This window comes from Triturus cristatus, chromosome 10, assembly GCF_964204655.1.
Source record: "Triturus cristatus chromosome 10, aTriCri1.1, whole genome shotgun sequence".
Classification (NCBI taxonomy): Eukaryota; Metazoa; Chordata; class Amphibia; order Caudata; family Salamandridae; genus Triturus; species Triturus cristatus.
In genome coordinates this window covers 115,226,906-115,251,672 of record NC_140593.1, presented here as the reverse complement: position 1 = coordinate 115,251,672, position 24,767 = coordinate 115,226,906, and the positions used below count along the sequence as shown (strand labels likewise).

Below are 24,767 nucleotides of genomic sequence, written 5' to 3'. Positions count from 1 at the left end.
TAGTACAATTATACAGCAGAAGACAAGTAATCATACAAGCGAAACAATGTGACAGTGCACATTATAACTTTAACACATGAGACTATTCGGTCCGTGTCATCTAGGAGAACGATCGCCTGCTTGCTCCCATAATAACCGCTAGTGGCCATCCCGCTGGGTTAGTGCCAGGATTACAATGTAGAAAAATGATTTTAATACTACAAATAAACTTTCAAACAATCCCCCCACCCTCCCCGCACACGGTTCCATGAGTAGCAAGAAAGAGAAAAAGAAATAGGAAAAGAAAATTCAAGACATGTTAGGAATAGGGTACATTGGTACATTTTCTACTTACATAGATTCTACTATGCACCAATTCCTATTGAATACATCTTACAGAATAATACAGGAAAACTCCATTATTTATGCGTTCCAAAAGTATTCAGTACTAGATAGTCAGATCTATGAATTTCCAGGAGTGGAAGCATCATTTGCTTTAAAAGAGTCCAATATAGTGTCCCATCACATGGCTATGGGAATTTCCGGAGGCCCTTACTTTCTTCAGTACGAATGGCTACGCTCTCCGCAAGTCCCCATTTAACTATTTCATCCTTCCAGGCTAGGAAAGTAGGAGCTATTGTAGATTTCCACCTCCTAGTTATATCCCGTTTGGCCAGCAAGAGAGCCAAATCCATATATTTAGCATGAACCTCACGGCCTTTCCGTCTTCTATATAGCCCCAGGATGCAAACTTCCATTGTGCAGAGACCCACGTTGCCCAGTATCTCTGTCAGCAGTTTTGTTATCCTCTCCCAGTGCCCTTGTAGTTTGTTGCAGGTCCCCAACATGTGCATCAGGCTCGGCATCTTGGTCTGAGCATCTGGGACATAGCACATTGGCGTCAGGGTATATGAAGTTTATGTTATGTTGTGTTAAATATGCCCTGGTTTATCATATATTGAATATACTTAAAACAAGTATTTTGGAACACACTTTTAGGATATTCCAGTGTAACAGCCCATTCCTTGTCTAGTAAAGGTCTATTGTGGTCTTGGGCCCGTTTACTGCACACTGCAGCTAGCGGGGTCGGTTGGTGTGTACGTAACCCGTGACAAAACCAGCGTGTTAGATGACTACCTGTTCCCATGAGATACATGAGATGAACAAGTTCATTTGTTGGGGGTTCCGTTCCTTGAGGAGCCCAGTTTTTCTTAACATAAGCTGTAAGGCTAGAGTGAGTTAGAAACAATGTTTCTGGTGCGCCCCATTCGTTAACAATATCTTTATGCGTCAACAATGTTCCACCCCCAAATAGGTCGCCAACTGTGTGCACCCCTGGCTTGTGTCAAGGGTTCCAATTGTCAAGCAGTTAAGTTTCCAGTGTTAGTGGGGATGCCTAGCAATTGTACGTTGGGTGCATATGCTGGAACGTCTGCTGTGTACCGTAGCGCCCGTTTCCAGTAATCTATTGCTGTCCTGAGCAGTATGTGGGACGTGGGGGGAGGCATAACATTGGGGCACAGCAGCCGGTGCAGCCTACCCTGTGTCAACATTTGCAGAGTGTATGCAATTTCGCCTAGATTTCGGCCTGACAACCAATATGATAACCATTGTAGTTGTGCGGCAAAACAGTAAGCTTAGAAGTCGGTGCACCGAATCCTGCCGCGTTAGATGAGAGCTGTAAATCCTCTAAACTCAACCGCCAGCGTCCTGTGCCCCTTATTAAGTAATCCAGCCCCTTAATCCTCCCCAATTGAGAATACTTTGAAAATGGACTGAGCATCAGTAGTAAACGCCATCTATATTCATTTGGAAATCTAAATATATACTCCACAGGTTGCAGGTATATAAAAAAACCATCGCAAAAATAGTTTTGAGTCACATAACAAAGATTTTATGGGTCAAATGGAAAATGTGTCAAAAAGTGACTGTATCAGCTTATGTATGAAGATAGAGGGAAATATAACTGCAAGACGTACAGCGAATTTGCAGTATCTACTGTGTAAGGCCATAGTAGATTAAAAGGAAAAGTTAACCAACGAGTTTTCAAGTCTTCTGAAGTGCTACAAAACCCAGAGATTACTCCTAAATGTAGAGAACAGCTTTTTAAGACTAGTGACTAGCATAGTGTGAGTCTGCGCCTCTCAGAATTAACATCCCCAAGAGGCCAAGTATGAGACCCTTGTTGTCATTATATGAGGAAGTGCCACCTCTGCCAGGGCAGTGATGGTGATGATGATCAAAAGCAATGGGACTACTGGACATAGGGCATTGGCTAGCAACATACAATCACTTCCATAACTAGCATTTTCAATTGGTGAAACCTTTTATTGACCTGTAATTTTATCTCCTTTTGACAATTTAGGGGCCAGTTATGATGTCGGGCGGAAAGCCTCCTCCCGACAGTCGTAATTCCCTCGACCATGACGGAACCTTTCCAACCGGCTCGGTCGGTTTACAATCCACCCGACCGATTACAATGTTCGCAGCTGGAATGTAAACCGCGCGGTTATTCCGAATCGGTTCTGACAGGCTCTCAGAGAATTTGTGTCGGTCAAAACCGCATCGTAAACCTAAAAGGACAGTGTTTCCGACCTCGCAATTACGATGCCGATTTCCAACAGCCTTTCTGAGTCGGCCTGTCTGACACAGAAAGGCTGTCAGAAAGTGACTTTGGGGGCCCCCAGCAGTGCCCCCTTCATCCTGAGGCCTCTAGTTGGGGGCCGAGGGAGTACCTAAGGGACCCCCCATAAAACACTGCACTTTGTAGCAGGCACCGTGTGGTGTCGATGACAAGGTGCAGGGTTTTACACACAGACCCCTATTTACCCATAGGGGCCAGTGTTGTCGGGCACAACACAGGCTTCCATAGGAAACAATGGGACTCCAACCAAATAGTGTTCAGTCGCATCGTAATCGGGCGAGCGCAACCGCCAAACGCAAGTCGGTCGGTCCCGATTCCGAGACGGTGTCGGGCAGACGGTTTCCGCACAACATTGTAATTGGCCCCATAGTATGACTTATACTTAGTAATGCAGCTCTTTCAGAGACGCTTGTGAAAAACATTAATTATCAAGAAAATTTGCTTGAATACTGAGATCAGCAAATTCAATCTGATTATCCACGTCAATATCTTAGGGCGAAAGCAGAGTAGAACATTGTTTTGTTGTTGTAGGGCCCTGAGCCCTTATACACCTTACTAAGGGATGTCTAACAATCGCCCAACTTCAAGTTTTCACAAAGGCTCTGGACCCTTTTGCATTGGCTGTTCGCAAGCTTGCAAAAATGATCTGCAAAATCGAGGCCCATGGTTAATGACCTCACTGCTCACCTACTTATTTGTTTATTTTGTAGGGTTTCTAGACCACTTTCTCCAAATGGTTTTACAGAGCTGTAGGCGGTGGTAGAGAATACAGAAACCAGTGGAAATAGAAGGGTGGTAGAAAGCAAAGGAATGTACCGGAGATAATAATTGAATATGTATAAAATACCCAGATTCAAGCCTGCAACAGCACCTTAAAACGAGGGGAGGAGACAATCCAGCAGCGTCAACAGTGCACTGATGAACGACTGTAAAGGCCCGGACCTTAAAGTTGTTCAATCAACATTCGGAAATCGCACAGATTTAAATGCCAGGCTGGGACAGGAAAGCTACTGGGGGCGGCCTTTACAAACACCTATTGATGAAGCAAGCCAGGAATGCGCATGATCGTTGCAGGAGCTGCAAAGCATCCCTCAACTATGCAAGAGGCTCACTAGATGAAGCCACGCCCCTAAACAATGTAACCCCTCGCATCCTCTTTATCCCAGAACCTGCCAGGAAACTGGTACCAAAAGGGCTTGCACTGAGCGACAGTGACCATGCTAAGCCCACCTCAGCAGAAGCTACGGAAATCCTCAACAAGGTGCCGAAGGATTGAGCAAACATTTTATGCAAGAACGAGGTGGAAAAAATATAATAGAGCCAGCCAGTGCCACAGGTCTACAGAAGGACCCAAACGGAACCATCACGGCCTCCAGCTCGCCAATCCCAGCACCAGCTGACACAATCTGGGCCAAAGTCCGAGAGATGAAGCAACCATGCAGGTACAGCAAGATGCCTGGACAGCATCACACATCACCATAGAGCAGCAAGAGGATTGGAGTGTGTCCTACATCAGCATCAGCACCATGGTTGAATGTTTGCAAATGGCCACTTACAAAGCATCCCACGCTGGGTTCAGACTATTTGGGCCTCATCAGTGATTGATTCTTCTGGCACAAGCAGCCTTGCACCTCCAGCAGTGCTTAATTTGAGCCGGCTAGCATGCCTGCCCCCCTAAGGTGTCTTATAAAGGTGATGGGTGGAATGCTTGAATTAATCTCAGCTACAGGTGCTTACTTAGACCACACGTCAGTACAAATGTTTTCTTAACCACCCTATCACCTCTGGTGGGAAACAGACTTATACAAATCAGTGTTAGCCCGGCCCCAATGCACATTCCAACCGAACCAGGCAGAGCGCTATTCGGAGCAGGAACGCACCACACCCAAACTGGGTCTGAACTATTTGGGCTTCATCAGGGAGGGGCGGCTTCTGCTCTAAGTCACACATCTGGGCATCCCCATCACACTCTTATTTGTCTTTATTCTAATTCAAAATAATAAAAACACACACACACATGCACACGCACACACACTTAAAATACCAGTTGTCTACTTTTCTAGCTTCTACCTTACTTACCTTTAACTTCTTTATTCATTCTAGTATATTGCTGATAATACTTTTTTACCGTTACTAAAAAAAAGTGGATGAATACCTTTCATACATTTTTGCACGAAAATGAATGTAGCTCTCGATTGCACCGTGCAGAGAGGGGTGAAACGTGTATGGAAGCTGGAACGGGTGGTGTTTGAAGCAGGGGTTGGGGGGAATGGAGAGCTCCCCATATACTAAAGGAGGAGGCCGGAAACAAAGGAACACGAAATCGAAGTTGCAGCCCTATCCCCAGAAGGTAGATTCAGCTGTACCGTATGCTTGGTTTCATTGCTTTAAAAAACCTAATGAAAAGAGTTTTGTAAAAATAAAATTAAGGTAGTTCTCAAACTACATTTATCGGAAGGTTGCAGCCTTCATATAATCTCTTTTTTAAAACGTATTTGCATTGTTTGAAAATTCAATAAATACCACCCACTCATTTTCATATCAGCAGGCATGGAAGCACACGAGCTGTCTGAAGTCACTCAAACATCTCACACGCCTTCTTATTTTTACCGAATTCCCATTAACTACTTAAGAAATGACAGACATCCACCCCTGAGGTGTGCCTTACACACAATGGAAACGAATTCATGGGCAAATGTACCATTCTTTAGCACTTTGTAAAAAAAAAACTCAGTGCTGCGTTTCACAAATGATAGAAAATTGCGAAACACCAGATGTAGAGAACGTTGCCGGTCTGTAATGTCATCGGCAGCACTCACGCTTGTGAGGGTGGACCCTCTGAGTCACTAAATTAACCTGGGCTCAAACCTCCGGTAGTTACGTCACAGGGCAGATAGGCTTAACTTAGGGCATGAATCATTTATGCAGTACCAAAACAGAAATACAACTGAGAGAGCGTCATGATATTCTGAAAAATGTAGGGTGCATCATAATCATGAATAGTCCGCACCCGCATATAATCTCGTGTTGTTCTAAAACTGATCATTAGAATTGTAGAAGCAATAACGAAATGTGTGAGTATAATGATAGGAAATTAGTTCGTGCCATTCAAGAAAGTAAAAGTGTCATTTAAATGTGATTATATAACTTTCAATATGGATTACAAATGCTTACTGGAGTGGTTCATGTGTGATGTAATGCATTAGATTTGAACGTGCACCATATTAAAGTCTGCACATGTAGAAATGATTAATTGTGCCTTAAACGTGATGAAGTGTAGTACTTATTGAGGCAACATTTATTAATGCGTGTAATTCTTGATGTAAAGAGGCCTAAATGAATGTTCACGTTTTGCTAGGAAAGGCTTATTCGTATTTCTTATGTTAGCTGAATTATGTAGGCCTGAAGTGTACTTTACCTGGTAAAGCTCTCATTTAGAGGCAGTCAGCGAAATTCATGTGCGTGCAAGGTTATTCTGTTCTCATGCGTCTGTTGCAGGTGCAAGGACACGGTCTTAGTTAGACTGACGCCTTTTGTTTTAGCAGTTAGGTAGGGAGGAAGCCCGCAACAAAGTATTCTGGAATGTCGATCATTGGAAGAAGCCTAAGACCCAAGGACATATCAAACGTTGCTGGACGGAGTACAAGTTTTGGTGGAAAATTACCTACGAGAGATGCCTAGCCAGAGGAGCTGTTTCAGAGGCATGTCCTACCTACTGTGCATTTTGTATTAGGCTATACCACAAAAGAGAATCGGGGGTCTAAGGGTAGACAGTACACAGAATAAGAAAGGAGTAGGGTGTGTAGAATCAGTCAGACCCAAGCAAGATCAGAGCAGAGCCTGGATTACCATCAACCTCGCTCGTCCAATGAGACAGATAATGAGAGCAAGGACACCTCTCTTGATCGTTTGTATCATATGGTATCCAACTAGAACTAAGGTATGTCTCTCGATCGTAGAGACTACCTCACTAGTTAGAAGCTCTATTGCTCCTTTTGGGTTGACGGAAAAGCGTCGAAAGGACACGTAAGAAACTGTGACCACCAGACAAAAATGAAGGTGCAGTGCAGAAAGATAGACTGTGAATGCTAAAAAGAGGTTGTGTGGAGAATGTGATACAATTCAGTTCATTCCACACACCTTGATTAAAAAGATGTGACAAGAATACCAGCAGTACTACATAGTCGCTGCTAGATAAGGGTTGACATGTTTCAGCCTTAAAAGGATAGTGGCCCACGGCTTTCTTCAGGACCTTTATGCTACAACAATATGCTACTGCATTCAACTGATTAATTTCCTATAGTGCAGTGTGCCCCCACTTATAAGAAAAGGTGAATAAAATTAGCGAGATGGTAATAAATACAACCTCGAATTGTCCTAATCCTCAAGATCACAGGATGCAAACATCACCTGTGGAGACAAGGCAATTGACACACAAAATCAAACTCAAAACTTAAACAGTACTGTCTACAAACAGGCAAATTCAATAAATAAATATGCCTAGGACATTGATGTGAACAAATCTACACAATGCTTACCCAGCGTGATCAGGGATTGCACCTCACCTACCCTGGAACCTTGCTCAGGTAAAGGAGGCCCCGCTCTGGATCGTGGGTGAAAAAACAAAAATTGTTCTTCAACAAGGGAGAGCCAAAGTCAATCCCAGTTACTAACTTGCGTTAAAATAGACGCAAGATACTTTTATTCTTTGTAAATAAGTTCACCCCCTCAATAAAAAACCCATACCAAAGTCCAATCCTACTTAGAAAGTAGAAAATAAAAGAATACCTATAAAGTGCATGTTTTAGCCATTATCAAAGTCACAGACTGGCATTCAGAACGTGAACTAGTTAGTTGTCACATACTGCCCTCAATCAAGAGGATCACGAGAATCACTAGCTGCTCGTTCTCATAAAAACCAATGATGTTAACAGTACAAATGCCACCTGGAAGCACCCCCGCAACACATGCTAGATGTAAAGAAAAGACAGAAAAACCCTTCGGCAGCTCCTACCTATCCGTCGTTGCCCCAGACTTTCCGAGCAGGATGGGAGGCAGCGTACAGGGCCGGGAAATGCGTATAAATCACATCGGTTCAAAGGGCACGTCTCATGCTACGTGACCCAGCGGCTCAACGAACGCCGTGACACGTGACTGGACTACAAATAGATCACATGCCTCATGGGAAATGTAGTGATTGCAGGCACGTGTTCAAAATGTATGTATAATAGCTTGGACCATACAGTACGTCTTGGATACAACGTTAATACATCACCCCTGTCTTCGACACTTCTCCAAACCCTTGTTTTAGGGAAGATTAGTCGAAAACTGAGAGCGAAGACTCACAGCGCTCACACAGGACTACAAAAAATTATGTACCTCATGGGAAATGTAGTCGCCAAACAAAACACCCATTATACAGAGCGCGCAGGCAGAATGCATGTGTAATACCATTAGCCTTATATTGCGCTATTGGCACAAGGTTACTGCGCCACCAAAGCCTTTACTATTACTTAGAGAAAGATGGTTGCGAATTGTCAAAGGGAGCACCACAGCTCTGTGTTGCCCATCTGCACGCGTGCAAATTCAAGGAGGAACTCCTACATGCTAGGGGCCTCCTGGGAGATGTAGTTGGTACTGGATGAGCTAGTATCAGTATGTACAATAAAGTTGCATTCTACCAATCCACCTGCAGTCCGTTGGTAACGTATGGGGGCTAAACATATAACAGCTGTGAGCCATTATACCCCAAGGACCGTATGATGGATGCCAATAATAAACTTTTGTCATAAGTCACACAGTGTCTCTGCTCAGTCTGTCACTGGAGTGGCATTACACTGTTATGTCCTATCCTGCTTCTAAAATATAATAGGAAAAAAGTTGAATATTTCTTAAACATTTTTTTTAATTTTTTTTTGCTAATTATATCTTTTTTTCTTTTTTTCTTATTGTGTTATTCTATGTGGTTCTCAGCTATTAGTCCTGTATAGTGCCCTTACCGTGCTGCTAGTAACAAGTAAGAGACTAACTTCAATATCCTCATCCTCAATATACTGCCATAGTAGGCCTTGGATACAGCAAAAAACTTGGGGAATCTTAACCTCAACAAAGTCCAGTAAAACAATACCCACAATTAAATACTGGTCCAGGGGATATCGTCATTCAGTCCCAGAGTATCACACCGAAGCCTATGAATCCATTTTTGATCTTTAATGAACAGGTATCTGGAGACATCACTAGTGTGTTGTGGAATCTTTGGTTTCTCCAGTATTGTCCAATGGAATTCATCTGCGGTGTGATTGGCTTCTGCGAAGTGCCTAGTAAGTCTTGTGTTCAATTTGCGGCATCTGAACGTACTCTTGTGCTCTAACATACGTAGCCTCACCTTACGAGTGGTCATACCCACATACCTCGTTTGACAAGGGCATGTGAGTAGATAGATGATATTGCTACTGTTGCAGTTGGTAAAGTGCGTCTGCATCCAGGGTCCGTTAGTCCCTATATCCACTGAGGAACTGTGAGTGGTTTGTGGACAAACCGAGCACCCCCCACAAGGGTGGTGTCCGGTTACTGCCGGTAGATCCCATAAGGTGCCCAAAGATCTAGTGGGCTCACCCGCTGGTCATGTGTGGACCAAGCAGTCCCTAATGTTGCCTGACCTTTTAAAGGCAAAAAGGGGCATAGCAATCTTCTCCTTGCAGCTGTTTAGAATCCGCCAATGTTTTTTAATGCTTTTCTTAATGTCGTTGGAAAGTGTACAAAAAGTGCTAACCAGTGTCAGGCGCTCAAGAGGTGGCTTGGGTACTGGTGGTTCCAACAAGGCTTCGCGATTGTTATTCGAAGCTCTTTTCAGGGACCGTTTGACCAGCTTACGTGGGTAGTGTCTCTCCACAAGTTGCTCAGTAAGAAGGTTGGAGTGTTTGGTAAAACCCTCAGTAGTGGAGCAGTTCCTCCGTACCCTAAGAAACTGGCCATAAGGCAAATTATCCCTTAAGGCCTTAGGGTGCTGACTGTCGTATCGCAAAAGCGAATTGCGTGCCATGGGTTTGCAATATAATTCGCTTTCCAAACCCTCTGATGTTGCAAAAATGGATAAGTCCAGAAAGACCAAGCGACTCTTGTTAACCTCAATCGTGAACTTAAGATAATTATTGCGTGTGTTTAACCACTGATAAAAGTGGTCAATGGACTGAAGGTCTCCTCTCCAAACCACCAACACATCATCAATGTACCGCTTCCATAAGCGGATTGATGAAAAGAAGGGGTTAGTGGGAGCCAGGACATGTTCTTGTTCAAATACATGGACATACATATTCGCCAAGCTGGACGCGAAAACGCTGCCCATGCTGGTCCCTGACGTTTGCAGATAGATGGTATTCTCGAACATGAAAAAATTTTCTTTCATCGCCATTCTGGCCAAGGCCATGATGAAGGGTACAGGTGTGATGGACTGAAGATCGGTCGCCTCAAGAATAGAACATATAGTGTCAAGCGTTTCATCTTGGGGAATAGATGTATAAAGAGATTCGACATCGAAGGAGACCAAAAGGTCTCTCTCCGGGTCGAACTCTACCGAGGGAAGCAATCGCAGGACATCCTTGGTGTCCTGCAGATATGTTGGCATCTTCTGGACAATCGGTCTTAAAAAATAGTCCACGAACGTGGACAAAGGTTCCAGAAGGGAACCCTGTCCTGAGATGATTGGACGTCCAGGCGGAGGTCTCTGGGCCTTGTGCACTTTAGGCAGGACGTAAAAGTAGGGAATAACCGGACACTTAGTTTGTAGGAATTGTGCTTCATGATCCGTAATCCATCCTTCACAGAGTGCCTCTTCAGTAATTTCACGGATGGATTGAAGTAGTCTAGCTGTTGGATCTTCACTAAGAATCTTGTAAGACCTCTGATCACTCAATTGTCGAAGGCATTCTGCTCTATAATCAGTAGTGTCCAAAATGACAATCGAGCCCCCCTTATCCGCAGGTTTGATAGTGATATCATCTGCTTTCGACAGAGAGGTGAGAGCTAAACCTCTCATTTCGTGTGTTACACAACGCAGTGATGTCACATGTAACCGCTTTTTCGAAGGTGAGAACCTGGGGAGGAACAAGATGTATTGGGGGATTAAATGTCGACTTGGCTCTAAGGCCTGTGTTTTGTTCAATTTCATCGGGATCTGGTAGTGTTTTATCCCTGAAGAAATGATGAAGCCTGAGTTTCCTAAAAAACTGTGCCAATTCACATTGGATCTGAAAGGAATCTCCTCCGGAGGTGGTAACAAATCCAAGACCCCTGTCTAGAACAGACTGCTCATCTCTGGACAGAGTGCGCTTGCTCAAATTAACTACGAGGTTGGATTCGGGCTGCTCGTTGAAGGAGCCGAATTCTTCCTCGTGTTGCTCCGAGTCCCGGCATGGGGACCTGAGGGTTGGCCTGAGGCTAGATCCCAGTGGACTTGGGCATGTGCGTTTCTTCGTCTTCCTCGCGGTCTTGAGGGGCCATACCCTAAAAAAGACTGGTTGTCATAATCTGGTTGGTATGATGTCATAGGTGGCGGGACTCGGAGCAACACAAGGAAGAATTCGGCTCCTTCAACGAGCAGCCCGAATCCAACCTCGTAGTTAATTTGAGCAAGCGCACTCTGTCCAGAGATGAGCAGTCTGTTCTAGACAGGGGTCTTGGATTTGTTACCACCTCCGGAGGAGATTCCTTTCAGATCCAATGTGAATTGGCACAGTTTTTTAGGAAACTCAGGCTTCATCATTTCTTCAGGGATAAAACACTACCAGATCCCGATGAAATTGAACAAAACACAGGCCTTAGAGCCAAGTCGACATTTAATCCCCCAATACATCTTGTTCCTCCCCAGGTTCTCACCTTCGAAAAAGCGGTTACATGTGACATCACTGCGTTGTGTAACACACGAAATGAGAGGTTTAGTAATTTACCACGCTGTGAACGCCAGGCTCTCACTTCTCTGTCGAAAGCAGATGATATCACTATCAAACCTGCGGATAAGGGGGGCTCGATTGTCATTTTGGACACTACTGATTATAGAGCAGAATGCCTTCGACAATTGAGTGATCAGAGGTCTTACAAGATTCTTAGTGAAGATCCAACAGCTAGACTACTTCAATCCATCCGTGAAATTACTGAAGAGGCACTCTGTGAAGGATGGATTACGAATCATGAAGCACAATTCCTACAAACTAAGTTTCCGGTTATTCCCTACTTTTACGTCCTGCCTAAAGTGCACAAGGCCCAGAGACCTCCGCCTGGACGTCCAATCATCTCAGGACAGGGTTCCCTTCTGGAACCTTTGTCCACGTTCGTGGACTATTTTTTAAGACCGATTGTCCAGAAGATGCCAACATATCTGCAGGACACCAAGGATGTCCTGCGATTGCTTCCCTCGGTAGAGTTCGACCCGGAGAGAGACCTTTTGGTCTCCTTCGATGTCGAATCTCTTTATACATCTATTCCCCAAGATGAAACGCTTGACACTATATGTTCTATTCTTGAGGCGACCGATCTTCAGTCCATCACACCTGTACCCTTCATCATGGCCTTGGCCAGAATGGCGATGAAAGAAATCTTTTTCATGTTCGAGAATACCATCTATCTGCAAACGTCAGGGACCAGCATGGGCAGCGTTTTCGCGCCCAGCTTGGCGAATTTGTATGTCCATGCGTTTGAACAAGAACATGTCCTGGCTCCCACTAACCCCTTCTTTTCATCAATCTGCTTATGGAAGCGGTACATTGATGATGTGTTGGTGGTTTGGAGAGGAGACCTTCAGTCCATTGACCACTTTCATCAGTGGTTAAACACACGCAATAATTATCTTAAGTTCGCGATTGAGGTTAACAAGAGTCGCTTGGCCTTTCTGGACTTATCCATTTTTGCAACATCAGAGGGTTTGGAAAGCGAATTATATCGCAAACCCATGGCATGCAATTCGCTTTTGCGATACGACAGTCAGCACCCTAAGGCCTTAAGGGATAATTTGCCTTATGGACAGTTTCTTAGGGTACGGAGGAACTGCTCCACTACTGAGGGTTTTACCAAACACTCCAACCTTCTTACTGAGCAACTTGTGGAGAGACACTACCCACGTAAGCTGGTCAAACGGTCCCTGAAAAGAGCTTCGAATAACAATCGCGAAGCCTTGTTGGAACCACCAGTACCCAAGCCACCTCTTGAGCGCCTGACACTGGTTAGCACTTTTTGTACACTTTCCAACGACATTAGGAAAAGCATTAAAAAACATTGGCGGATTCTAAACAACTGTAAGGAGAAGATTGCTATGCCCCTTTTTGCCTTTAAAAGGTCAGGCAACATTAGGGACCGCTTGGTCCACACACGACCAGCGGGTGGGCCCACTAGATCTTTGGGCACCTTATGGGATCTACCGGCAGTAACCGGACACCCCCCTTGTGGGGGGTGCTCGGTTTGTCCACAAACCACTCACAGTTCCTCAGTGGATATAGGGACTAACAGACCCTGGATGCAGACGCACTTTACCAACTGCAACAGTAGCAATATCATCTATCTACTCACATGCCCTTGTCAAATGAGGTATGTGGGTATGACCACTCGTAAGGTGAGGCTACGTATGTTAGAGCACAAGAGTACGTTCAGATGCCGCAAATTGAACACAAGACTTACTAGGCACTTCGCAGAAGCCAATCACACCGCAGATGAATTCCATTGGACAATACTGGAGAAACCAAAGATTCCACAACACACTAGTGATGTCTCCAGATACCTGTTCATTAAAGAACAAAAATGGATTCACAGGCTTCGGTGTGATACTCTGGGACTGAATGACGATATCCCCTGGACAAGTATTTAATTGTGGGTATTGTTTTACTGGTCTTTGTTGAGGTTAAGATTCCCCAAGTTTTTTGCTGTATCCAAGGCCAACTATAGCAGTATATTGATGATGAGGATATTGAAGTTAGTCTCTTACTTGTTACTAGCAGCACGGTAAGGGCACTATACAGGACTAATAGCTGAGAACCACATAGAATAACACAATAAGAAAAAAAGAAAAAAAGAAAAAAAGATATAATTAGCAAAAAAAAAATTTAAACAATTTTAAAGAAATATTCAACTTTTTTCCTATTATATTTTAGAAGCAGGATAGGACATAACAGTGTAATGCCACTCCAGTGACAGACTGAGCAGAGACACTGTGTGACTTATGACAAAAGTTTATTATTGGCATCCATCATACGGTCCTTGGGGTATAATGGCTCACAGCTGTTATATGTTTAGCCCCCATATGTTACCAACGGACTGCAGGTGGATTGGTAGAATGCAACTTTATTTACATACTGATACTAGCTCATCCAGTACCAACTACATCTCCCAGGAGGCCCCTAGCATGTAGGAGTTCCTCCTTGAATTTGCACGCGTGCAGATGGGCAACACAGAGCTGTGGTGCTCCCTTTGACAATTCGCAACCATCTTTCTCTAAGTAATAGTAAAGGCTTTGGTGGCGCAGTAACCTTGTGCCAATAGCGCAATATAAGGCTAATGGTATTACACATGCATTCTGCCTGCGCGCTCTGTATAATGGGTGTTTTGTTTTGCGACTACATTTCCCATGAGGTACATAATTTTTTGTAGTCCTGTGTGAGCGCTGTGAGTCTTCGCTCTCAGTTTTCGACCAATCTTCCCTAAAACAAGGGTTTGGAGAAGTGTCGAAGACAGGGGTGATGTATTAACGTTGTATCCAAGACGTACTGTATGGTCCAAGCTATTATACATACATTTTGAACACGCGCCTGCAATCACTACATTTCCCATGAGGCATGTGATCTATTTGTAGTCCAGTCACGTGTCACGGCGTTCGTTGAGCCGCCGGGTCACGTAGCATGAGACGTGTCCTTTGAACCGATGTGATTTATACGCATTTCCCGGCCCTGTACGCTGCCTCCCATCCTGCTCGGAAAGTCTGGGGCAACGACGGATAGGTAGGAGCTGCCGAAGGGTTTTTCTGTCTTTTCTTTACATCTAGCATGTGTTGCGGGGGTGCTTCCAGGTGGCATTTGTACTGTTAACATCATTGTTTTTTATGAGAACGAGCAGCTAGTGATTCTCGTGATCCTCTTGATTGAGGGCAGTATGTGACAACTAACTAGTTCACGTTCTGAATGCCAGTCTGTGACTTTGATAATGGCTAAAACATGCACTTTATAGGTATTCTTTTATTTTCTACTTTCTAAGTAGGATTGGACTTTGGTATGGGTTTTTTATTGAGGGGGTGAACTTATTTACAAAGAATAAAAGTATCTTGCGTCTATTTTAACGCAAGTTAGTAACTGGGATTGACTTTGGCTCTCCCTTGTTGAAGAACAATTTTTGTTTTTTCACCCACGATCCAGAGCGGGGCCTCCTTTACCTGAGCAAGGTTCCAGGGTAGGTGAGGTGCAATCCCTGATCACGCTGGGTAAGCATTGTGTAGATTTGTTCACATCAATGTCCTAGGCATATTTATTTATTGAATTTGCCTGTTTGTAGACAGTACTGTTTAAGTTTTGAGTTTGATTTTGTGTGTCAATTGCCTTGTCTCCACAGGTGATGTTTGCATCCTGTGATCTTGAGGATTAGGACAATTCGAGGTCATATTTATTACCATCTCGCTAATTTTATTCACCTTTTCTTATAAGTGGGGGCACACTGCACTATAGGAAATTAATCAGTTGAATGCAGTAGCATATTGTTGTAGCATAAAGGTCCTGAAGAAAGCCGTGGGCCACTATCCCTTTAAGGCTGAAACATGTCGACCCTTATCTAGCAGCGACTATGTAGTACTGCTGGTATTCTTGTCACATCTTTTTAATCAAGGTGTGTGGAATGAACTGAATTATATCACATTCTCCACACAACCTCTTTTTAGCATTCACAGTCTATCTTTCTGCACTGCACCTTCATTTTTGTCTGGTGGTCACAGTTTCTTACGTGTCCTTTCGACGCTTTTCCGTCAACCCAAAAGGAGCAATAGAGCTTCTAACTAGTGAGGTAGTCTCTACGATCGAGAGACATACCTTAGTTCTAGTTGGATACCATATGATACAAACGATCAAGAGAGGTGTCCTTGCTCTCATTATCTGTCTCATTGGACGAGCGAGGTTGATGGTAATCCAGGCTCTGCTCTGATCTTGCTTGGGTCTGACTGATTCTACACACCCTACTCCTTTCTTATTCTGTGTACTGTCTACCCTTAGACCCCCGATTCTCTTTTGTGGTATAGTCTAGTTTTTGGGGATTGGAATCTGGGCAGGTCTTTAAATATTTTTCCCTTAGACCCTTCTTCGAGGTGGTAGTGTTGACATTTTGTATTAGGGACAGAGCCCCGAGGGAGGAGAGGGCAGATGCTAGCAGAGAGCCATTAGAGGGTAGAAGGAAAGGATCGATACTGAGGAAGGAGACTTAGAACGAACTTAGTAGCTTTGACTACTGACCCTTACCACGTGAGTGTACTTCTTAGGAAGTCTTCACGAGCTGACACCTTTTCTAGATCTTGCTTGGGAAATGCTAGGTAGGGGTGCCACCTTAGTGATAGTGTAGGGACAGACTAATGGATTTCTTTACAGCTATCAATGAAGACTAATTTAGATGTGGAGCAGTTATTGCTTGTTTAATATTTTTGGAGTTACTCATTCTTTTTATGCTTCACTGGAGTAGACTGGTGCATAGGATGAACTTTGTATTAGTGCCTATTTATTTCTCTAACCTCTTCATGAGGTGCTTGTATGTTCAATTATTTTTGGCTTTGTAATAAAACCCCTGAATTGGTAGTCAGCGATTCTTTCGGAGTCCAAGTAAAATGGTCCATGCTGTTTCAATGTGAATGTATTGGTTTTCTCCTCTTTACACTTTTCAGCAGATAACAAAGGTCCAGTCGACCGAGGATTCTTAGGGAGATTTAAAGATAAGAATCCAGCGCAATCACAATCATAATGCAAAACAATAACATCTGTAGTTGTCTGCTTCAGTTGAGCCTGCTAGTTGTCATGAGAATGTCAAGGTTAATGTCAAGGTTATTGTGAGGAAGTTACTTCAGAATGTTAGGTTCTGAACTGCATATAGACAGTCGAGGTATAGGGTTGAGCTGATCAGGACGCTCTCCACATCGGGGTGGTTGCGGTCTATACAATAAATAAATCTTTATAAAGAAACAACTCTCCCCGAGTCACTGAAGTCATTACAACATTTCAAATTGAATTAGAAAAGTGGACTAAAATTAAATACGCAAGACAACACCAAAATGGCAAAAATCCAATAAGGGGAATCAGAGATTTGAATTTTCAAAAAACATAATTTGATTTGCCGTTTTCACTTTTACATGCGGCTTTGAACTAGAAGTCTTAAATCATAGTTAACATTATCACAGTGTTCAATTTTATTGTAGCCCAATGTTCTTTGCCAGGTGTGGGTCTTTGTCGTACCATTTTAGGGTTTCGCACATACATAACATATCCATTTCTATTGTCTGCGGATTTACCAGAAGCCTCTCAACTCTTCAACATTCACTATGTGTCTCCCATTCTCTTGGTTCCTCTTCCATAGGTGTGTGCCCCACTGTGCTCATCCATCCTTCCCCTGTTGCAGTGTCAGGGTGTTGTGAATCATTATCAGTGTTCTGTGTCTGTATCCCTAAGTGTTGAATATGATGTCCTGTGACATGATGTCAATGATGTTACTTGGCTAGTGCTCCTTGTTCAAAGCCCAGCAATCTTGGAATGTTATATTACAACATTCCAGAGAGATCAGATGGGCTGAGCAAAGGAGCTGGCTGGGGTGTTTTAAAAGGTGAAGCTGCCGATACATTTTTTTTTTTTCAAAAAGAATAATTTTTAATAAATAAAACAAAACAAAAAATCCAATCAGTAGAAGACGAGACATGCAAGTTTAAAGATTTCAGTTAAAATGGGGCCAAAAAGCACAACGTGTAAACTGTGGCTATTTGATCATGCAAGATGGGACAAATTTACAAGTTAAGGTTGACCGCAATGGAGTGAGGGCTAGCTACAGGAACCCAGTGAGGGTCACTGAACAAAAGTAACATGGGGGCTCATTATGATGGCAGGCGGACATCAGTCCACCCGCCATCATAACATTGATGGGACCGCCCGCCATACTGGCGGACGCATCGTGGCCTTCTACCATTGCGGACGGCGCTGCTGGCTGCAGCACCGTCCTCAATGGCAAAAGAGCATTCACAGCATTTCCCTGCACCACATGGCAGGCACCACGCGGTGCCTGCCACTTGGTGCAGGGAATTGCAGAGGGGGTACCATGGATACTCCCCCAGTGCACCCCACCACCCCACCCTCGAGGGGTCCCGCAACGGGCCCCCAAAGCCAATCCTGCCAGCCTTTCCATGGCGGCATCGGCGCCATGGAAAGGCCTATACATCACCCTCATCCTAATATGGTGGACGGTGCCTGCTAGGCACCGCCACCATATCAGTAGCCCAGCTCCGCCTGGCAGGCAATCGTAACGATTGCCACCGGCAGAAAAGCGGCAGACGGACTTTGCGTCCGTCGCGATACCCACCGCCATCCTAATATTTCTCCTCATATCGCCTGCTTAAGACCAGGTATTCCCTGGCAATATTTTTAGTGCTGCCCCATACCTAGTAAATAGGTGGCAGCATCAAAAAGCAATGGGTGTTGCGGCAGAACGCCCACTGCAACACCCATGGCACGCCCCTTTCACGCTAAGTGCTGCGTGAATAGGGGCGTTATTTACAAGGCGGCGTTAAGCCACATTTAATGGCCCAACGCCGCCTAGTTATAAGGCAAAGGACTGAACGCCACCAGAACGTCAAAAAAGTGTTGTTCTGGTGGCGTTAACGCCTTGTAAATATGCCCCCAAGTTTACATTTTTTTTTAAAAACTCTTTTTATTGCTGCCGATACATTTGTTGTTTTTTCTATGGGCAGTAGATCTTGTCTCAATGAGTGAGCCTGACCTAAGATGGCTGCACTCCGCACTGAGACCTGTTTCTAAAGGAAGTAGCTGCAGTCACTTCACTTCGCTGCTCCTCACCACACAGCTGTGTTTAATGCAATTAGAGCCTCAGGTGTGAGCATATGACTTCCCAACTGAACAGCCAAATTAAGCTGCAGTGCTTGCTCCAGCCCCAACTTGATAAGCGTGCCACACCTTGTTAAGCACTCGTCTCACAAATTCCCTCAGCAAGCAGTGCCAACTCCAATTCCAGTGAGGGGCAGCCATTGATGGGTTTGGCCCAGCTCATCCCCAGTGAATGCACCCAGCACTTCTTCCAGATCATCTAGAATGTTTTTGTCCCTTAAAGTCTGTTGTACATGATGGAGCAGGTAGAGCAAAATTTTGAATACCTCCTCTATTTGCATGTAAAGATTAACTATATAACCTACTGATTATAATTTTACTAACGGTTTGCTGTGTGAAACTAACTTAACCTTTGAATACACAAATTACACGTGGGAAATTGCTATTTGCATGGCAAAGTAACTCAAATAACTAAAATACGTACGCATATTAATAGTAGTATATGTGGTAATTAGATATCGCATGATTTATATTGCTTACGTGATGTTTGCATTCTAGGTTGGATCTAAAAGGTAAATATTATCGCTGTAAATGTTGCTATAAGCTAGGAAAATACTAATACATAAAGGGATTAGTGAGGGTATAACATTAGAAGCATCATTTCTTTGTATTAATTATTCTTTTGTATTTGTTTCGCTTAAGTTAGCATTTGGGCCTACCACAAAATGGCGGCGGAAACCGAGTTCAGAAGTGGCCACCGTCTCGTGAGCGAGATCTCTACTGCGCAGACTCAGACTGTAAAAACTGGTTTAAATGAACAATTGGATCATACAAGTAAAAACCAAAATTTTGTAACATAAGGACTATGTCATCTCCGCAAACGAATCAGCAAAATCCATGTGAAACCTAACTGACAAAAATCGGACGTTTTCAATTAGCCAATCATAGACTTTCTGCGCCCAAAATTGTTTCATGTTATCCCGAAATGTATTATAAAAAGAGTAGTAGAATAGGGAGGGGTTGGCATTCAGCGGTTACTATGACTGCATACACTCTTAGATCCCACAGGCGATGACTGATGCTTGCACGACTTCTGGTCCTTTGGCGATCTTTGGGACTGTGACGTGCTGAGCAAAGAACTTTTGGACCTTAAGCTTTGGCCTGCTTATTTGGACAATTTAACGGCTAATTCGGTTATGCAGAGCCAATGAATTAGAGAAATCCAGAAAGCCAGAATAGGTAAATATAATGTCCTGTGATTTAAATAAATTGATCTAGAAAATTCTAAAACTTTTGATGAAACAAATGCTAATATTATTTTAAATGAAATTTTAGATAAACAAATATTGATTAACAGAAATTATGAGTTTGTGGTCTTTCGTTAAAGAGAGTCTTAAATGTGTTTTAGCTGGTTCTAAATCACCATCAACCAATCCAACTAATTAGTCCGTCGACCAAGTGGGTGGAGTGCCTTGATGTTTGGGATTAGGAATCTATAGGTGGCGAATGTTAATGTATATTCTGTAAAATAACTTTTCTTGCCCTATAGTTTATAAGGCACCCCCCCACATGTCCAGCGCGATAACATCATCCCTCCTGTGTGCAGACTCGTGTGTCAGAGACGTGTGAGTGTTGGTGTTATGGGCCCCACCAATGAATGTGTGTTTGAATGAGAGTCGTGTGACGTTGGGTCTGTGTCGGAGGAGGGATAGTTGTAAATTTGCTCTCTCTTTTTCCGGCTTCGCACTGGATCATACACGTGTCTCTCTTGCAAACGCCCATTCTAGTGTGTTTCTGCACCATAGGGAAATCAACGTGGTTCTATCACCTAGCCATCCCATATCTATACATCTTTCAGCAAGAACTAGTGCAAGCTGTAGAAATTTCCTCTGCATTTTTTCCCCCCCAGGTTTTCCTTACTGTACCAAGAAGGCAATGTCGGAGGGCTTACACTAGCTCAATGCCTGCCACTGTCCAAAGTTTCATCACTACTGTCATCTAGAAAGTTCACACTCTTGGGCTCAACCAGGCCAGATGTAGAAAGGACCCACTCCGCATCTCGGGCAAGTCGCCACCTTACCTTGTACATTCTGCTTAATTTAATTGATGTCAGGTAAGAGCAGTTTTATACTAAAAATTTATCAATTTGAGCGTGGCATAGCACAGTCGCTTTTTCATCAGCTCACATGTCATATTCCACTCCTTGGCCATCAATAGGTCCCTTATTTCATCAGTCTATGCCAGCCAGGCTTTAGGGCTCTCCCTGACCTTATCCTTCTAAACGCTTTAAAAAAGCGTTTAAAATATCAGGCCCCGCCTACAGTCAGCAACATCTGTAGTGTCTCTCTCTGGGAAAGTGTTACCGAGAACGCTGTCCAGATTTCCTGTGCAGTTCCTGTAATTTTGGCATACTGCAGGAACTGGCCCATCCCCATGGAGAACTCTTCACAGGTCTTTGCAAAAATGATTAATCATTCTCCAGGGTACATATCTGCTAGTGTTCTACAACTACTCTCCCTCCAACATGCGATTGACATATCCTCACTGTTTGAACTGCAACAGTGTCCACAAGTCCAAATGTCTTGCAGAGGGCTGCCTTAGAACTGTGTTGGCCACTCTTTCCGTTATGTCATCCATTTGTTGTACTAGGTAGGGGAAGTTTCAGGCAACTCTCAAGCCTCTCATAAGCAACTCTAATAGAGGGGTGTCCCCGCAGGTGCCTCTTCTCCCAGTTGTCACCTTCCACCACCCATGGTGCGGCAGGTCGTAGCTTTGTTGCATAGTAATACAACTCTATGGTGGGTAGTCCCATGACAACCTCCTCTAAGTCCAGTTTAAGGGTAGGCAGTGCTACTCTGCTTCTCTTTCACAGCAACACTATGGAGATTATTAGGCTATCCAGCACCTTAAATTACCTTAAATTTGTCTCACATGAGCGTATTCACTGAGTTCTGAATTATATAGCGGCATCTAGGCAGGAAGACCATCTACTCCACTATGATCTACCCTTCCATCGAGGGTTATAGCGTGCTCCAAAGGTTTGTGAACCGTGTCAGGCCCCCAGCATCTTATCAGTGTTATGTCAGCACAGTCCCTCTGTCGTATGTGCCACCATTATTCCCAGGTATTTAAATGTGTCTTTTTCCCATTTCAGACCCAGCTCAGTGGAAGAGGTATGGTGCAGCGGCCAGGGCGGCTGACTCCGGAACACGGGTGCTCATGGTTAAATCCCTGCTGCCGGCGGCAGGTCGGCCAAGCACCTTGTGACTTTGGGCAATAGCTCGCTTATTCTTCCCTACGGCCCCCAGTGCCGGGACACCTCTCCGGAGGTAGCTGTGTGCTTTACAAATGCTGATATAGTTCATTTCATGTAGTATGCACTGCTCCCAATGGGAACAATAGCGTTTTGCACCTGTTGATTCTGGGGCCAGCCACATCTCCAACTTTGTCTAGATTAGTCAATAATTGTGGCACAGAGCTCCTGGGTTTCCTCAAGTAAAAGAGTACATTGTCTTCATATAGGAATATCAGATGCGTGGACTCACCGATCTTGATACCCTGGTCTCGCATGTCTTTCCTAAGTTGAAAGGCCTGAGGCTCCATCAACAGGGTGAACAGCAGCGGGGAAAGGGAACATCCTTGCACCGTACCACCGTCAAGTCCATAGAGACCACTCCACCACTTCTGACCCATGGGGAACTTTGAAGGAGGTGTACCCAAACACAAAAATGTGGTCTAAACCCATTTGTCTCAGGACCTGCATCAGGTATATCAATTCAAGAGTATCAAACACCTTCGTTATATCTACAGAAACCAGCACACGTTCCTCTGAACTACTTTCTGCTGAGTGCAAGTCATGTGACAATCTTCTCAGATTAATGGCATTACTACTGCCCGGTATAGAGCTTCCCTGTCCTTGTGAACCAACTTCCTCCCCACCACACACGGCTTTTTCAGCCAGTATTTTGCATAGCACTTTCATATCAGCAGTGAGCATGGTCAGGGTTCTATACAAAGAAGTGTCTACTGATTCTCCTGCCTGGGTTGGGCACCATCAGACCACTCCGTCCTGTAAACTAGGGGGCAGTGTGCCCCTCTTTCAGGCTTCCCCATAGACTTTCAGCAATGGCTCCATCATCTGTGTTGAAAAAGCCTGATAAAACTCCACACCAGGAAGCTGTCTCTGCCTGGAGTTGTCTCTGTGGCCATCTTCCCCATGGCTTCCCTCCAATCTTCTATTGTAATCTCCATTACAAGCTCCTCCCAGAGTAGTGGCGGGTTCATGGGGAGTTCTATCTGTGCCGGGTACATGGTTATGGACTCAAGGTCAGTCTGTTGTTCCCCGCCACACAGTCCTGGTAGATGGTCTCTGAGCATGCTAGTAATCACTACTTGCGCTGTCAACAACGTCCCATCTGCTCTTCTCAGAGCCATAATGGGAGTGCCTATGGACTTCTCATTTTAGTATCCAAGTCAGTAGCTTGCAGGGTTTGTCACCCTCCCATTGCAGTCTCTGTTGGTACTCCTGCAGAGTAAATATGTCCAGTCTATCCCAAGTTTAACTTAGTGCCCATCTAGTATTCAACAGCTCCTTCCTTACTTCGTGATTTTCTGTTTCTCGTCTTGTAAGTCTGCTATTTTTCACTCTAATGTCCACAGTGTCCTATGTAGTTACTTATGGATTCCATAGATTCTACTCATACATCCTACCTGCATTACTGCTTTCATCGCCTCCCACTCAGTGGCCAGGCTGGCCATAGATCCCCACACGGAGGCCGTGAACGTTTCACCTAGCATTTCCTTACATGCTTAGTCTAAATGGGCCTCTGGCGGTAATCTCCATCGCGGGGGCCACTTGGCAATGCCACCTCACTGAGTTCAAATAGCAGGAGAGAGTGATCTGAGAAATATTGCATGTGTCCCCAATGCACTGTCCAATCAGCTGTAAGTACCATACGCAAGAGTGGCATGAGTATACCTTTGATTCCAGGTGCAGAGCCCTTCACACCTGTCTACACAACCCACATTCTGCATTGCCTGTCGCAGCGCTCCAACCAAACCGGGTTTTTGGAGTGTTTCGGGGTGACCAATTAATTTCTCCATCAAATGCAAAATTAAAGTCCCCGGCCAAAAGAATCTCATCAGCCACACAGCCAGTCAGTTTAGCTTGCATCTGAAGATAAAGGGCTTGGTTGTCATTATTGAGGCAAAGACTGAAAATGCAAAGTTCTGCACCATCTAGCATTCCCTGTACTAGGACACATTGGCCGCTACAGTCCACCTCTGAGTATTGTCGTTTAAAGGGAACCCCAGGCACCACGCAGGTGGACGCTCCTCGAGCATATGCGGAGTATGTTGACAACTATAGCTCTCCTCTCCTCTTTTTTCCTAGTTTGATTTCTTCCTCATCTACTATGTACGTTTCTTTCAAGCAAGCTATGTTTACCACCTATCTACGTAATAAATAATCACCCTATGTCTCTCCATGTAGATACGGATATCCAGATATTCCACATCATTATCTTGTGTCCTTGCATCCTGTAGGTGCAATTGGTATCCCTCGGGACACTCTGTGCTCCCCCATCTGGATGGGTGTCTCCTACCCTCTCTGGACATCTTGCAAAATCTAGATCTGGCATCACTCAGCAATCTGTGATTACCTCCTCCCCTTCTACTTCCTTAATGAGGAACAAAACAGAACATACATGTTAAAACTATCCCTCCCCACAACACTCCCTGGGTAAGCACTTACACAAACAAGCATTTGCAATGCAATCGGTCTTGCCTTTGGGTCCTTGTAAGTGTTTAGCCAGAGCTATTGGGTCTGCTAATGCACAAGTGTGGTAGGCTGTTCTACGTGACCACAATGTGTGATCCTAGGCAAATCATGTTCTCGTCCTGTGCCTTGTTCCTATTTCTTGTCAAACAATGGTGTTTTTGAAGATTTTACGGATGCATTCACCTATAGATAGGCATACAACAGAATAGACTCCGCACAGATAGAGGCATTGGCAGCTTTCTCCTCATCCACCAAATACAACTGGTTTTAGGTAGGTGGGCTTGGGAAGCACTGTGTGCTTAGTAGCATCATCTCC

At 44.3% G+C, this 24,767-nt stretch overlaps 1 pseudogene; it reads right to left on the bottom strand.

Moving 5' to 3' along the window:
* The window catches only part of LOC146788982 (nuclear receptor subfamily 2 group C member 1-like), a 175,746-nt pseudogene extending 174,901 nt beyond the window's left edge, over positions 1-845 (bottom strand).
* Positions 846-24,767: the final 23,922 nt, after the last annotated feature.